The 13,456-nt window shown below is 39.3% G+C and overlaps 1 protein-coding gene and 1 long non-coding RNA gene across 3 annotated transcripts in view; one reads left to right on the forward strand and one right to left on the reverse strand.

Annotated features, from left to right (window-relative positions):
- Positions 1 to 13,456, reverse strand: part of Adra1a (adrenoceptor alpha 1A) — an 89,936-nt gene that overhangs the window by 34,040 nt on the left and 42,440 nt on the right. The gene's annotated exons all lie outside the window — the stretch shown is intronic.
- LOC104861930 overlaps positions 1,926 to 13,456 on the forward strand; it is a 35,526-nt gene continuing 23,995 nt past the window's right edge. Inside the window, exons 1-3 of one of the 2 annotated variants that reach the window (XR_780151.1) lie at positions 1,926 to 2,210; positions 3,415 to 3,483; positions 3,670 to 3,732. This is a non-coding gene — a long non-coding RNA (uncharacterized LOC104861930). Of the gene's footprint in view, positions 2,211 to 3,414; positions 3,484 to 3,669; positions 3,733 to 13,456 lie in introns of those variants that run through there. The other variant, XR_780150.1, reaches the window with a different exon arrangement.

Consider the following 13,456-nt stretch of genomic DNA (forward strand, 5'->3'; position numbering starts at 1 on the left):
ACTCTGAGACAGGGAACTATGACCTTTATGTCCCAGCAGGCTAGTCATCTGCCCAAGGAGGCAAGGATGATACTTGCTTTACAACTTTACTGGGGGTTTGGGAAGGCTCTATAGAACAATACAGGAACCATTTTAAAAATACAAAATCTTATGTACAAAATCTTACACACATGGAACTATCTAGTGCACACTCAAATAAATGATTGAACTCTGACTTCTATTATACATTGGGCAACGTATAAATGGAATGGCCTCTTCCCTCAAGAGACAGCAAAAGTGAGACGGAGTGTTGTGGCCACTGCATTAGACTCAATAAATGCAAGATAATGTCACCTACTTACAGAAGCTAACAGAGTAAGAAGCTTGGACAAGGCTTAATCTCTAAATGCTCGCAAAGTTTTGAGATTGTTCATAGAACTTCCTTTGCACCCTGCTCTGCATCTCAGCTTGCGACTTCTATCATGGCCGCGGTTCTGACTCCACGTGAGAGATCTGCCCTCAAACACTGGCTCCTCTATTGCTATTTGCTCTTCCCTTGGTGGGGTTCTACTGGATTGCACAAGTGCTTTTCCCTAACTATTAATACTATAATAAATGTAGAGGTCAAATCTATAACACCAGGATCTTGGCCAATTGTGGTTACTGCGTGTACCCAAGCATTTATTTTTTCCAAAAGGGTCCTCAAGCAAGTTCTAGTAATTCAGGCAAATTCCATTTTGGATTAATTTCATACTGCATTGCTGAATTCCCACCGCAGTTTTTAGTGAATATAATCAGATTGTGTGTGTGTGTGTGTGTGTGTGTGTTTTCCCCCTTGCTTCATCCAAAGAGTTGGTGACAAGCAGCAAGCCTGAAACAGCTGCTTTGCTTCACTGGGGAGAGAGGCTGCATGTGTACCCTGAATGAAACCATCTGTGGGAATCTCCTAGCAGCGTGCTAAGGAAGGAAATGCTGGGGACGTTTTCAAGAAGCCCAGTTAAAGGTAACTGATGACTTATGTGTTGTTCTGGAAGAACAAATAAGAAGGAACTCAATAACGTCCCATAACTGCGTTGCTCTGGTAAGGTAGTCCTGGCAAGTTCCAGTTTAAAATGTACTTCTAATCCCAGCATTCTGGGAAGCTGAGGCAGGAGGACTGCAAATTCAAGTCCAGTCTGGACAACTTAGAAAGTTAGCAAGACCCTGTCTCAGAATAATAAACAGAAGTGGGCCGAGGACATAGCTCAGGGTGAAGGCCCTTGGTTCAATTGCCAGTACAAAAAAATATGCTCAGTGATTTTGTTTGTTCCAAATTAACTAGCATGAATAAAATGGCACAGAGATTCTAAAGGAGACTGGAAGGCATTTTTCCATGCCTTGGCCCCAGCTGCCCAGCCCCAGCTGCTCAGCCCAGTCTCATAAAGTCACACATGGCCAAGACATCTTTGTACTTGGAAAGCAAGTTTTGCAAGTTTTTTTTTTTTTTTTTTAATGTGCCTCACTCAACTGACCGGAAGTAGTTTTGAAGCAAAGTAAATAGAACTGCCTTAATTTCAACTATGATTAACCAATTCATTGAAAACCCATCTGGAAAAAATTCAAGATGCATTTAGGGTGATGGACATTTGAGTTGATTTTTATTTTAATTTTTGAGACAGGGTCTTACTATGTAGTTCAGATTGGCCTTGAACTCACTATGTAGCCCAGGGTGGCCTCGAACTGTCAGTGATCCTCCTGCCTCAGCCTCCTGAGTACTGAGATTACACAGTTGTTTACTGTTGTGGAGCTGTTACAGATAAGGCAAGTAGGTATATTACTGCAGATGTCTTTTTGGCAGACATAAGTCTTTAGAAAAACAAAATGCCCAATTTGATAAATTAGATGAATTTTATGTACTTTTATGTTTGGAAGAAGTCAGTGTGATCTATTGGAATGGAGGCTGAGGAATCTGAACTTTGGTCAGCTGAATCCAGAGATATCTTCTATAAAATTACACCTTTTCATCTTTTATGTTCTCAGCTTGTCTTTGCCCCTCGTCTGGCTCTGCTCTGAGCAGGGGTGACTCCTCCTCACTCGTTTTCCTTCTGAGGCTTTTCCCATACTCATCCCACACTACTTCAACCGACATCCACGTAGAAGGAATGACAATCAGATGACTAATTCCACCTTCTGCACTGGACCTGGCACTGTGAGACTCCAGCTCCTCCCCAAAGTCAAAATGACCGAGAAAGGTAAACAGTTTAATTGGTTCAGGACACTGAGGCAGCTGTATCGATTCAACTCAAGATACACATGAAAGAGGATTTTAGAATTGCTTTAGAAAGTGGTGAGAATGTAATAAACCTTTAAAAATTTAAACATTCAGTGCATTGTTTGATCACACTTCATATTTCCCTGCTTTTATTAAATCCAAGATAGGCAGTCTAACCTGTCTAACCAAAGAAGCAGGTAAAATTATTCTCAGTGACATTTCGGGACCAGTCTTTTAAAAGCAAGATAGAAGAAGGTAACATAACTATTGACACCTATTGCCTTCCTTTTACAACCCATTCCCCAAACTTCCGGCCTTACAGAGCTGCTTCTTTTCAAGGAAGCGAATTAAAGAAGTGAAATAAAACCCGTGGGCAAAAGAGAATTTAACTACTCTCGAATTCGTTTTCCCATCCTACCAACCACGCATCTGTCTATTTACCCATCCAACCAACCAGGCCTTCATCAGACACGTGGCTTGGATCTCAGGCCAGTATCTCCCTCTGGGGACATCCATCTGTGCTTGGCGTTTCCAGTGGTGTGGAACTTACACAAGCCACACAGCCAGCTCATTGCCGGCAAGATAACAAAGCTACATTATTGGAACATTTTGATAAATTGACCTTTTATTCCCCATTGCTATCTAAGTTTCTCAACTGTTAGGACAGTAGGATATTTAAGACAAAAGGCAATGTCATCAGTAAAGTTCTTTTACTTAAAACCTTTGACTAAACGAGGGTGCAGCTGAGAGGTGATAGTTTTCTCTATGGCTTCAAGCAGGAGAAAGGTTTCGTTACAAGTGACATGATTGCCAAAAGCAAATCAAGTGATCCTCACATTAGAGCTCACAGTTTTATTTGGCCAGCACAATATTTTTTTTACAATATTTAAAAAATAACGAATCACTTGCCAAATTTTAAAGTTAGACTGTCTCCCATAAAATCTGAGCCTGGATTATCCTAACAAAAAGGGATGCTTGACAATTTTCATGGTCTTTTTTTTCCCCCTTAGATTTAAGAGCATTTTTAGCAACTACCATTTCCCATAGTGAAGGCAAAAAAATGCTTTCTGTTGAAACAATTCTTCCCACTTAGCATTAGTGGAGTTTTCCTGCTAAGTTTTTTAAGCTTAACTCGTCTTTAAAATAAAAAGCAGAACTGATTCCATTTGTGACTTCCTCTCCAGCCACTCATTCATCTAAACTGATGTCCAGAGCTGCGTCCGAGAGTTCACGATGGCGATTATCTCTGAATGGTAGGGCTCTAGAAAACATTTCACTTTCCTTTTAATATTTTTCTGAGTTGCTCTAATTTTAGTATTCAACATGATTTATTTTTACATAATAGTCCTTACTTTTATATGTCTGTTTTATCTCTGGATTGAACTATCAATGGATGTAATGAAGTGACATCTAAATTAATGATGAATTTCATTTTTCAGATAAGAAAAGTTTAAAAATCTCATCTTCCCTGGTGGACAGCCTCCTCTCCAGATATCAACCCCTTTGTATTAATTTATTTTAATAATTTAAAAAGATATGTTTTATCCTTTTTATTGGTTAATCTTTTCTAGACGAATGGACTACACTATCAAAATTTCCAGTGCCAAATTCTCACCAACAAACACTAGATTAAATTGTATGATAAAATGTAGTAAAACAGCTGGGTGTGGTGGTGCATGCCTGTAATCCCAGCACTCAGGAGGCTGAGGCAGGAGGATCGCTATGAGTTCGAGACCAGCCTGGGCTACATAGTGAGTTCCAGGTCAGTCTCAACTACACAGTGAGACCCTGTCTCAGAAACAAAACAAAACAAAAACCCAAAAAGTAAAATAATACTTTTACATAGGCACTTAAAGATCACACGCAGATTTCCATTTTTGGAAATAGGGTAGTCTAGAACAGTGAAAATCACCCAGATGTAATGAATAGACTCTCACAAGGTCCTTTTTAAATGCATAGTTATATTTGGAAGACAAGAAAAAAATTCTCCAAGATGCAACAAGAGGTAGCTGTAAACAAAATTATTAATATAACATTAACCTCAGCCTGCCTGTGGGCATTTGTTGGTCTTGATAAACAAGAAAGATGCATTTCATGAACCACACTGGGTAAATGATGAGGCCTTGGCTTACAACAGGTCGCGAGAAATACGAATTGAGATTCTGGCATTGCTGGACCCTTGAAGGGTGACACTTTCAGGGAAAAAGCAGATGACTGCGAACCCCTTCCATCTCAGCCTGGATACTGTTTCTGCGAGAGAAAGTTCTCTGTTAAGAATGAAACATTGCACAGATAAAACCTATCAAAACTTGCAGATTGCAGCCAAAGCAGTACTTGGCAATCCCAGCCCCAAATACTTCTATCAGAAAAGATGAAAGCTGAAAATGAATGCGCAAAGGATCTGTTTCTGTTCCCTTTAAAGCAGACTAAGGCAAGGATTAAGTGTTAATGCTTTATTTGAGAGGTCCACACCGGGGACAAAATGACGCAGAGAAGGGACTTGAGGTAGGGGAGGCTGAGGAGCAATGTAATGTACTCGGTCTTCCTTTATCACAAGCCGTGATACCCCGGGCAGCTGCTTCCAGGTGGGTGTACCAGGTGAAGAGCCACCCTCTGCGTCTCAGAAAGGCTGCGCAGAACCAGCACCTCCTGAGAGGGTCCCGAGAAATCACACCTTTGCGTAGATGCGAGGGGTTGGGGTGGGGCGGCTGGGGCGAAGCAGCCCCTGTGGGAAAGACACAAACCCAGTTGGATGTCTCCTGAGGAAGAAGAGCCGTAAACTGGCGTGGGAAGGGCCACCAGTCCTGTCACCTTTAAGAAAAACCACAGAAAGTGCTGAAGGAAATGTGGAGCAAACCTCTTTTATGAGGTGAGGTGCAAATTTGCTGGCTTCAGACCTAAAGACAAGTGTGTTGCGAAGACCCCTCCGCTGTGATCCAAGGATGCAGTGCCTGATAACGACAGAGGTGTAACCAGAACACCAAGAATACCCGTAATCTGGTTCCGTGAAGGTCTAACAAATGGTGCGTAATGTGTCACCCTGGGGGCCTCAGCTTGCTTTGTGCTGATCCAACAGTATCCCTGACACGGGGTGATTTTTAAAGAATTGAGATTTAGGAATTCAAGGTCAAGGGGTACGCATCTGGCAAAAGTCCTCATTGAGCATCATCCTACAGAGGCACAGAGGACAGATGGTAAGAAAGCGCAAGAGCAGAGGATGGACCGCACAGCCTCCAGGGCTGTATAATGTCAGTATTCCACTCATGAGGGTGGACTTGCACAACCTAAGCACCTTCCGTTAAGCCTCACCTCTTCAGAAAAACTTGAATTTGAAAAAGATATAAGGACTTAACTTTTTAGGTATCAAGACTTTATAAATCTTTTGTAAAATAAGTTGGTGCACAATTTCAAAAACAGCCCAGCCAGTTTTTAAAATAGACCACAGCTGTAACAACTAACATATTAAAATATATATACATAGAAAATCAGTTGCATGATTTATTGCGATGCAATAATAGAAACAATATAGAAAACCAGGTGCATCGTAACTTCTTTGTAACCGGTATTTGTACCAACGCAACAACAGGGAACAATGCAAATGCCTATTACCTGTCGGAGTAAATAAGCTGTGTTGTATTCTTACCGTGGTGAGGGTGTGCAGTATCAGAAAGTCTCATTCCTTGCTGGTGGGAGTGCAAAATGGCACTGCCGCTTTGGAAGACAGACGGATGACTTCTCATACAAATAGCATACTTATTATACTCTCCAGCACTTATGCGCCTTGTTATTTGTTCAAAGAAGTTGAAAACCTGTGCTCACACAGAGCCCTGCAAACAGACGTTTGCAGCAGCTTTATTCATAACTCACTGTAACCTGGAAGCAAACAAAATGTCCTTCAGTAGGTGAAAGGATACGCTGTATAATAAACTGCGGTACATTCAGACAAAGAATGTTAATCAGTTCTAGGAAGACATGAGTTATGTGGCATGGAGGAATCCTACATGTAAGTAAAAGAAGCCAATCTCAGAAGGCTAAGTGAAGTCTAATGCCAACTATACAACATTCTGGAAAAAGCAACGATAAGATAGTGAAGAGATAAATGGTTGCCTGTGCTTAATAGGGAGGGAGGGGTGAATCGCTGGAGCACAGAGGATTTTTTAGGCAGTGAAACTACACTGTGCAATGCTCTGATGGGAGGTCCTTGTAATTATACAATTGTCCAAATCAACAGAATATCAACACCGATGTGAAAAACAGTGTAAACCATGGATTTGGGCAAGTAATGATGTGTCAATATAGGTTCACCGACTCTAACAAATGTATCAGTCTAATAAAGGCAGGTGGCAGTGGGCAAAGATAGAAATATAGATGGGGGATACAGCTTTACTTTCTGCACAATTTTCTTGTGGGTCTAAAACTGCTCTAAAAAGTCTACTAAAAACGACCGAAAAGTAACGTAAAGGAAGCAGATATTATGTTGGCTTAGGAATAGAAAAGTAGATTGAGAGAAAAAATGCAAAGTTTATGAACAGTTCTGTGTATTTGTATGTGCGTGTGTTTGTGTGTGTGTGTGCGTGCGTATACACATATTAGTATAGGATATGCATATATATGGTGGAGGCTGTACACATCTGTTTCCCGCTTTCTGAGAGTTTCTGTGACTGTATGCTGAATTTTGTTGAATGATTTTTTGTACCAGTCAATGCAGTCATACGGTTTTTGTTCTTTATCATGATCTGGTTTGGGACTCTCAGAAATATAACTGCTATAAATATTCTTGTACAAGTTTTTATGTGATCATACATTTTCAGTCCCCTGAGATATAGGCCCAGAAATGTAGCTACTATATTGTATTATAGCTACATGTATAGATTTTAAAGATACATATTGAAGATATACTCCTAAGTGAAATAAATAAATCTCACATGTGTAAATACCGAATAGTTTCTCTGGTGTGAATAATCTGCAATAATACATAAGATCCTAATAAGATTACTGACATTTCGAAAAGGGAAGAAAGGAGCTAAAGGTGTAGGGAAGGTGGGATGAGTAGGGGAAGGGTAATAAGGGAAAAGAAAATAATGTGAGATAATGAAAAGATGTAAATAAAGTATTTGTAGATGGGGAGGGGAGGAGGGGGTGAAGGGAGGGCAGGGATAAGGGGAAAAAATGAGAATCAAGACTTGTCATGTGGAGGTACAAGATCCCAATGATGAATGTAACTGTACTGTATCCCTAAAATGTACCAATAAACTCAATTAAAGCTGAAAAAAAAATTGTCAATGTTTTCTTAGACATCTGTATTTTTTTACACTGCCAACAGCAAGGCATGAGGGACTCAGCTTGTAAGAATCCTTGCTACTGTACATACTGTCATTATTTTAAAATTTAATCTTCTGATAGTTGTGTAGTGATAATTAATTGTGGTTTTAATTTGTATTTTCCTTAATGCTAATGACATCGAACATCTTTTGTGTGCCTGTTATCTGTTTATCCTTTTCAGTAAAATGTCTGTTTATGTCTTTTGTTCATGTTAATTGGCTGTTTGATTTTTTAAATGTTGAGTTTTATGTACATTCCAGATGTCAGTCCCTGTTGGATGTGTGGATTGCAGGTGTTTTGTCCCAGTGAGTAACTTATTTTTCACCTTCATGACAGGGTCTTTTGCACAGCTAACATTTTTTTTTAACTTTATTTAAGACATGTATTCATTTGCATTTTGTGAATAGTTTGGTATAGACTTAGCTACTTTAAAATATAAATGTTTTATAGTTTTATACTTTGGATTTAAGTCTGTAATCTGTTGTTTGTTAATATTTGTATAAGGCATGAGATGATATCAAGGTTCAATTTTTGCTTATGGATGTTTGATTGGTTTTGTATCATTGTTGAATTGGCCATCTTTACTACACTGAATTGCTTTTGCACCTTTGTCAAAAGTCAGTTGTGCAGGGCCGGGGATTTAGCTCAGAGGTCAGCTGTGCAAATGTGTATGGGTTTATTTCTCAGTTCTCTACTCTGTTCCATCCAGCTGTGCATCTGTCCTTCTGCCAATTTGCAGGTTTTGATTGCTATCACTATGTAATAAATCCTGAAATTAAGTACAGTAACTACAAGCTTCTTCCCTAAAAATTTTAAGCTACTCTACTTTGTTTCTCTAAATAAGTTTTAAAAGTCTCACCCAAAACTATTAAAATAATGCTAGCTTTTGATAGGGACTATGTTATGTCCATATAACAACTTTGGGCAAACCAACACCTTCACTATGTCATGTCCACAGCATGCTCTCTCCATTTATTTAGACCTTCTTTGAGTTCTTTTAACTTTTTGCAGTGTTCAGTGTACAAATGCTGTATATTGTTAGATTTAGATCTGTTTTGGTTTTTGAGCAACTATAATTAGTATTACATTTTTTAACTTTTCAGTCCATATACTCATTGTAGCAGATAAATATATAATTGATCTTTTATTTGTCTTGTATCCTGAGACCTTGCCAAAATCCCTTATTCTAGACACTTTAAATGTATATATATTTCCTGGAGTTTTCAACATAGATCTCATGCTATATACAAAATGACAGCTTTATTTTTTTTTCTTTCTGATCTATTTGTCGTTTCTTTTCTCATCTCATTGAACTGGCCAGAACTTCCAGAAGTAGGCTGGGTAACAGTAATGAGAGTGTGCATCTTGCTTTGTTTCTGACAGTAGAAGGAAAGCATTTACTCTTTCACCACTGTGTTTAAAGTTACCTGTGGGTTTGTTGTAGGTGTTTTGTAACAAGTTGAGGAAATTCTCCATCTATTCCCTGTTTTCTGAGAGTTTTCATGATTGTGCATTGAATTTTGTTAAATTATGTTCTGCAACATTGGATGCAATCACATGATTTTTGTTCTTTATCATGTTAACATTATGATTGCACTGCTGTTCAAATATTAAGCAACCCTTTCCTTTTTGGTATAAATCCTTTTGGTAATGGTATACAATTCTTAAAAAATACATGGCTGAATTCTATTTGCTATTATTTTCTTAAGGATTTTTGCGTTATATTTATGTGGATATTAGATTGTTGTTTTTATTTTTATTTCTTAACCATCCTTAGATTTATCACCAGGATAACACTAGCCTCATAACGAACTAGGATGTGTTATATCCTCCTCTAATATCTGGAAGAGACTGTGTAGGATTCTTGTTAATCCTTACTTAGAATGCTGGGAAACCATCTGCACCTAGAGATTTCTTCTCAGGAAGTTTTAAAGTAATGAATTCAAGTTCCTTAGTAGTTCTATTGCTATGTAAATTATCTATTTGTGTGAGTTGTGATAATTTGTACTTTCCGAGAAATTAGTCGTGGAGTTTCATCTAAGTTGTCACACCGATGCATACAGCTCAGCTCATTGCATCCTTTTACCCTTCTGCTGACCACAGTCTGTTGTAATATGCTGTTTCATTCCTGGTATTTGAATCTTAGGTATCCTCCCTCTTTTCTTTCTCAGACTTAGGTGTTTGTCAATTTTATCAATCTTTTCAAAGAATCAGCCCTTTCTGTCATTGATTTTTCTCTCTTTAATTGCAATGATTTCTGCTCTGATTTCTACAAATTTTCTTCCTTCTCGATTTGGGTTTATTTGGCTCTCTTTTTTTCTAGTTCCTTGAACTGGGGGCTCAGGTTATTTATTTGTGACTTTTCCTTTTGGAAAATGTAAGAATTTAGTATGAACATTTTCTGTTGTTGCACTGTTAGCAGTATCCCACAAATTTGATATGCTGTATTGTCCTTCAGTTTAATGCATTTTTTATTTCTATTAAAATTTCTTCTTTAATCCATGGACTATTTAGAAATTGTTGGTTAGTTTCATAGTATCTGGCATTTTTCTTGTTACCTTTTTGATATTGATTTCTTTTCGGTCCATTTTGGTCTGAGGCTACATGTGTGATTTAAATTCTATTACACATGTTAATGTGTCTTTCATGGTTAGAAATAAGATACATTATGATTCATATTCTATGAGCTCTTGACAAGAGTATATATTCTGCTGCTGTTGGACCAAATATTCTACAAATGTCAATTAGACCTTGTTGTTGATAGTGCTGTTAAGTTTCATATATTGTTGCTTTTTTGTGCACCTGTCCTATTAATTGCTGAGACAGAGAGAAAGAGAGGGAAGAAATGCTGAAATCTCAAAGTATAACTGTGGATGTTTCTATTTCTCCTTTCAGTTCTATCATATTTGCTTCACATATTTTGTAGCTCTGTTTTTTGACACATGTATACATTCAGGACTGCAAAGTCTTCTTGTGGATCTTTTTACCATGGCAATTTCCATACTGTCAGGTCTACTTTATTTGATATTAGTATGATGCTCTTAGTTTCCTTTAATTTTTGTATGGTATATATATTTTTTTCTATCATTTCTTTCAAGCAATATATGTCACTATCAGTAATATTAGCTTCCTTGTAGATAGCATATAGTTTGGCCATATTTTAAAAACTCACCTTGCCAATCTCTAACTTTTAATTAATGTATTTAGACCATCTACGTTTAATGTAAATCCTGACACATGAGGGTTTAAGTCCATCATATTTTTTGTTTTTCTGGGTTTTTTTTTTACTCTTGCTGTTTATTACCATCCACACTTTCATTGATCTATGGTATGTGTTTAGATACTTTTTTGATGATTATAATTAGAACATCATATCCACGTAATTTATCAAGGTGTATCAGCATAGACATTTGCCAGTTTGAATGAAGAATGGGAATTTTACCTTCCTTTGTGTCCCTTTACCCTTTACCCTCCTACATGTATAATTTTGTTTTAAACAGCTCCTCCTTATGCTATGAGAATCACATTAGACAATGTTGTAACTTGCTTTGTAAAGTAGAGTACTCAAGATGAGAGGGAATGTCCATTACATTTGCTTCTATCTTTGCTGACACTGTTATCTCTGCTTTCTCGTGATCCAAGTTTCCTCCTGTTCTCATTTTATCCCTGCATAGAGAACTTCCTTTAACCATTACTTTAGGGTTTTGATTTTTCCATCGCTCAAGGACATTTTCATTCACGGAATTCTGGCTGCCAGTTGAAGTGTAGAATTCTCAGGCACCCTTTGTTAACATGGATGGGGATAAGGTCATTTTGTTTCTGTAGCATCCCCTCGAAGTGGAGAAGTCACTGTCCACATGGTTTCTTATTGTTTTGCCTGTTCTTATGTACGTCCTCTGGCTAAAGAGAGTTGGCTTTGCTTGGAAGCATTGTTTTCTATACTGGAGTTTCTGCATTGCTGGTCTCTTTAGCTTCAATTATGTGCTTTATGAGGGGGAGAAAACCCCAAGGAATCTGTCACTGGGACATTCCTCAAGTCTCAAGGTCTCCAGCCCACCTGCTTCATTCTCTCCACCTTTCAGAATGTTCTTATATTTACTGTATATATAATGTCCAGAATTTTACGATGTATGAGTGGGAAGGACAAGTAAAAGTATATCTGCTGCATTTTCCCAGGAGTAGCTTTCGTTCACCACATTTTGTAAGCATCCTTGGTTGCTATTTCTTGATCAGGAGATCAGGAGTGCAGTGTGATACAGTGGTTCAGAAAGGAGATTTTGGAGCCGGACTAATCAACAATCACACCCTATAGCTGTATGATCTTGGCTCCAAGACATTTTTCCATCTGGGAAGTTGTACTTGTTGTAGAGCTTGCTTGCTATTGTGTGAGGGCTAACGGAGATTACATATGCATATGTTTAGTATGGCATTGGCACAGAGAACCAGAAATATGGTGAGCATGACTGAGCAAGTAAAGCTCTCACTTACTTAATTGGAAGTCATTTTAATTTAAATGGACACACATGGCTATTGGCTACTGTATTGGACAGCACCAATTTATGTTGTTATAGAACAAAGCTTTCTGTAATCCTCACAAGGTTGTCGCCAAGTAAAACAATATGGAAACCTGCTTTGAAGAGACTGTAGCACATGACATAAAGTGATATTTGTAGCCAGTACAGTAAACACAGGATGTTTTGGATACTGACCAAGAAAGCTCCCTTCCCAGATGTGAACTACGGTTTTTATAGGCACGAATTGCTAATCAAACACTAACAAGAAATGAATGAAACATGGAGGGAGGCGTCAAGAAACAAAAGAGGTAGCCAGCCAGCTTTTCTCCAGAGACTGCTTCGCTCTGTGCCGCTCGCTGAAGCAGCCATGAGAGGCAGTGCACACCTTCTGCACTCGGTCCCCTGCTGAGCTGCCCAGCATAGCGGCTGGGATGCTGGGACCTGGGCCATGGCAGTGAGCGCCACTGAACTCAGGGCATCACCACATGGCCACAGAGTTTACGGAGCTAGACTGCCAATGGCCATGTGCTCTGGCATGAAGAGCTGGCCCCGGGTGAGCCCTGTCTGTGGCTCCTCTCCAACAATTAGCAAGAGTAGAGGGGTCTCGGGACAGGTTGTTCCTCCATGAAAGGTAGGGGTTCCGTGAAGAAAGAATCTTCCTTCCGCCCTGGAAATAAATGGGAGGATACAGACTGGTTCCTGCCATGCTGGGGTCGGTGTCAGGAGGCCCGGGTTCTCACAGTGTCTGAGCCTCAGCTATCTCTGTGCTCCAGGGAGCTCACCTCCCTTCTTCCTGTAAAAAGACCTTGATGAATGTCCAAAGAGCACCACAGTGGCCCTAATTCCACTATTTACACCTGACATTTGTGTTCTTTGGGGACTTTCAGGGATCAGTCACTTTCTGATATAAGGTAGAATGATAGTTGGGGAGATGAGAAAACAGGAATGCAAAAAAGACTGTGGCTCAATCAAAGCCTCATACTTAGAACATTGTGGCAGGACTGGAAATAAAACTCTTACTTCATACCGTGTTACTCTAGGCCCACTGGAAAGAAAACAACATCTAATGAACACTCTTCTCTCTCCTTTCTTTCATGCCCCTCCTCGCCCACCCCTAACACCTATCACAGCAGCCAGAGGAAAAGAGAGGGTCGGGGGAGGGAGAGAGAAGAGGCAGGAGCAAGCAAAAGTAAAGGTAGAAAGGATGCTTGCTAGTTTCCATCTTTTCAAAATGCAAGGCACTCAGAGCACAGCACAGGTGTGTGTGTGGGTTTCGGGCCAAGGGCAGCTACAATCCCAGCCCTGTTGCATCTTAGCTGGGAAGCCCTGGCCAAGGCAGCCTCTCTGAACTTGATTTTCTCATCTCTCAGCAGAAGGTCACGATACCAAC

The sequence above is a fragment of the Fukomys damarensis genome, unplaced genomic scaffold (assembly GCF_012274545.1).
Source record: "Fukomys damarensis isolate Sample0158 unplaced genomic scaffold, DMR_v1.0_HiC HiC_scaffold_18, whole genome shotgun sequence".
Lineage (NCBI taxonomy): Eukaryota > Metazoa > Chordata > Mammalia > Rodentia > Bathyergidae > Fukomys > Fukomys damarensis.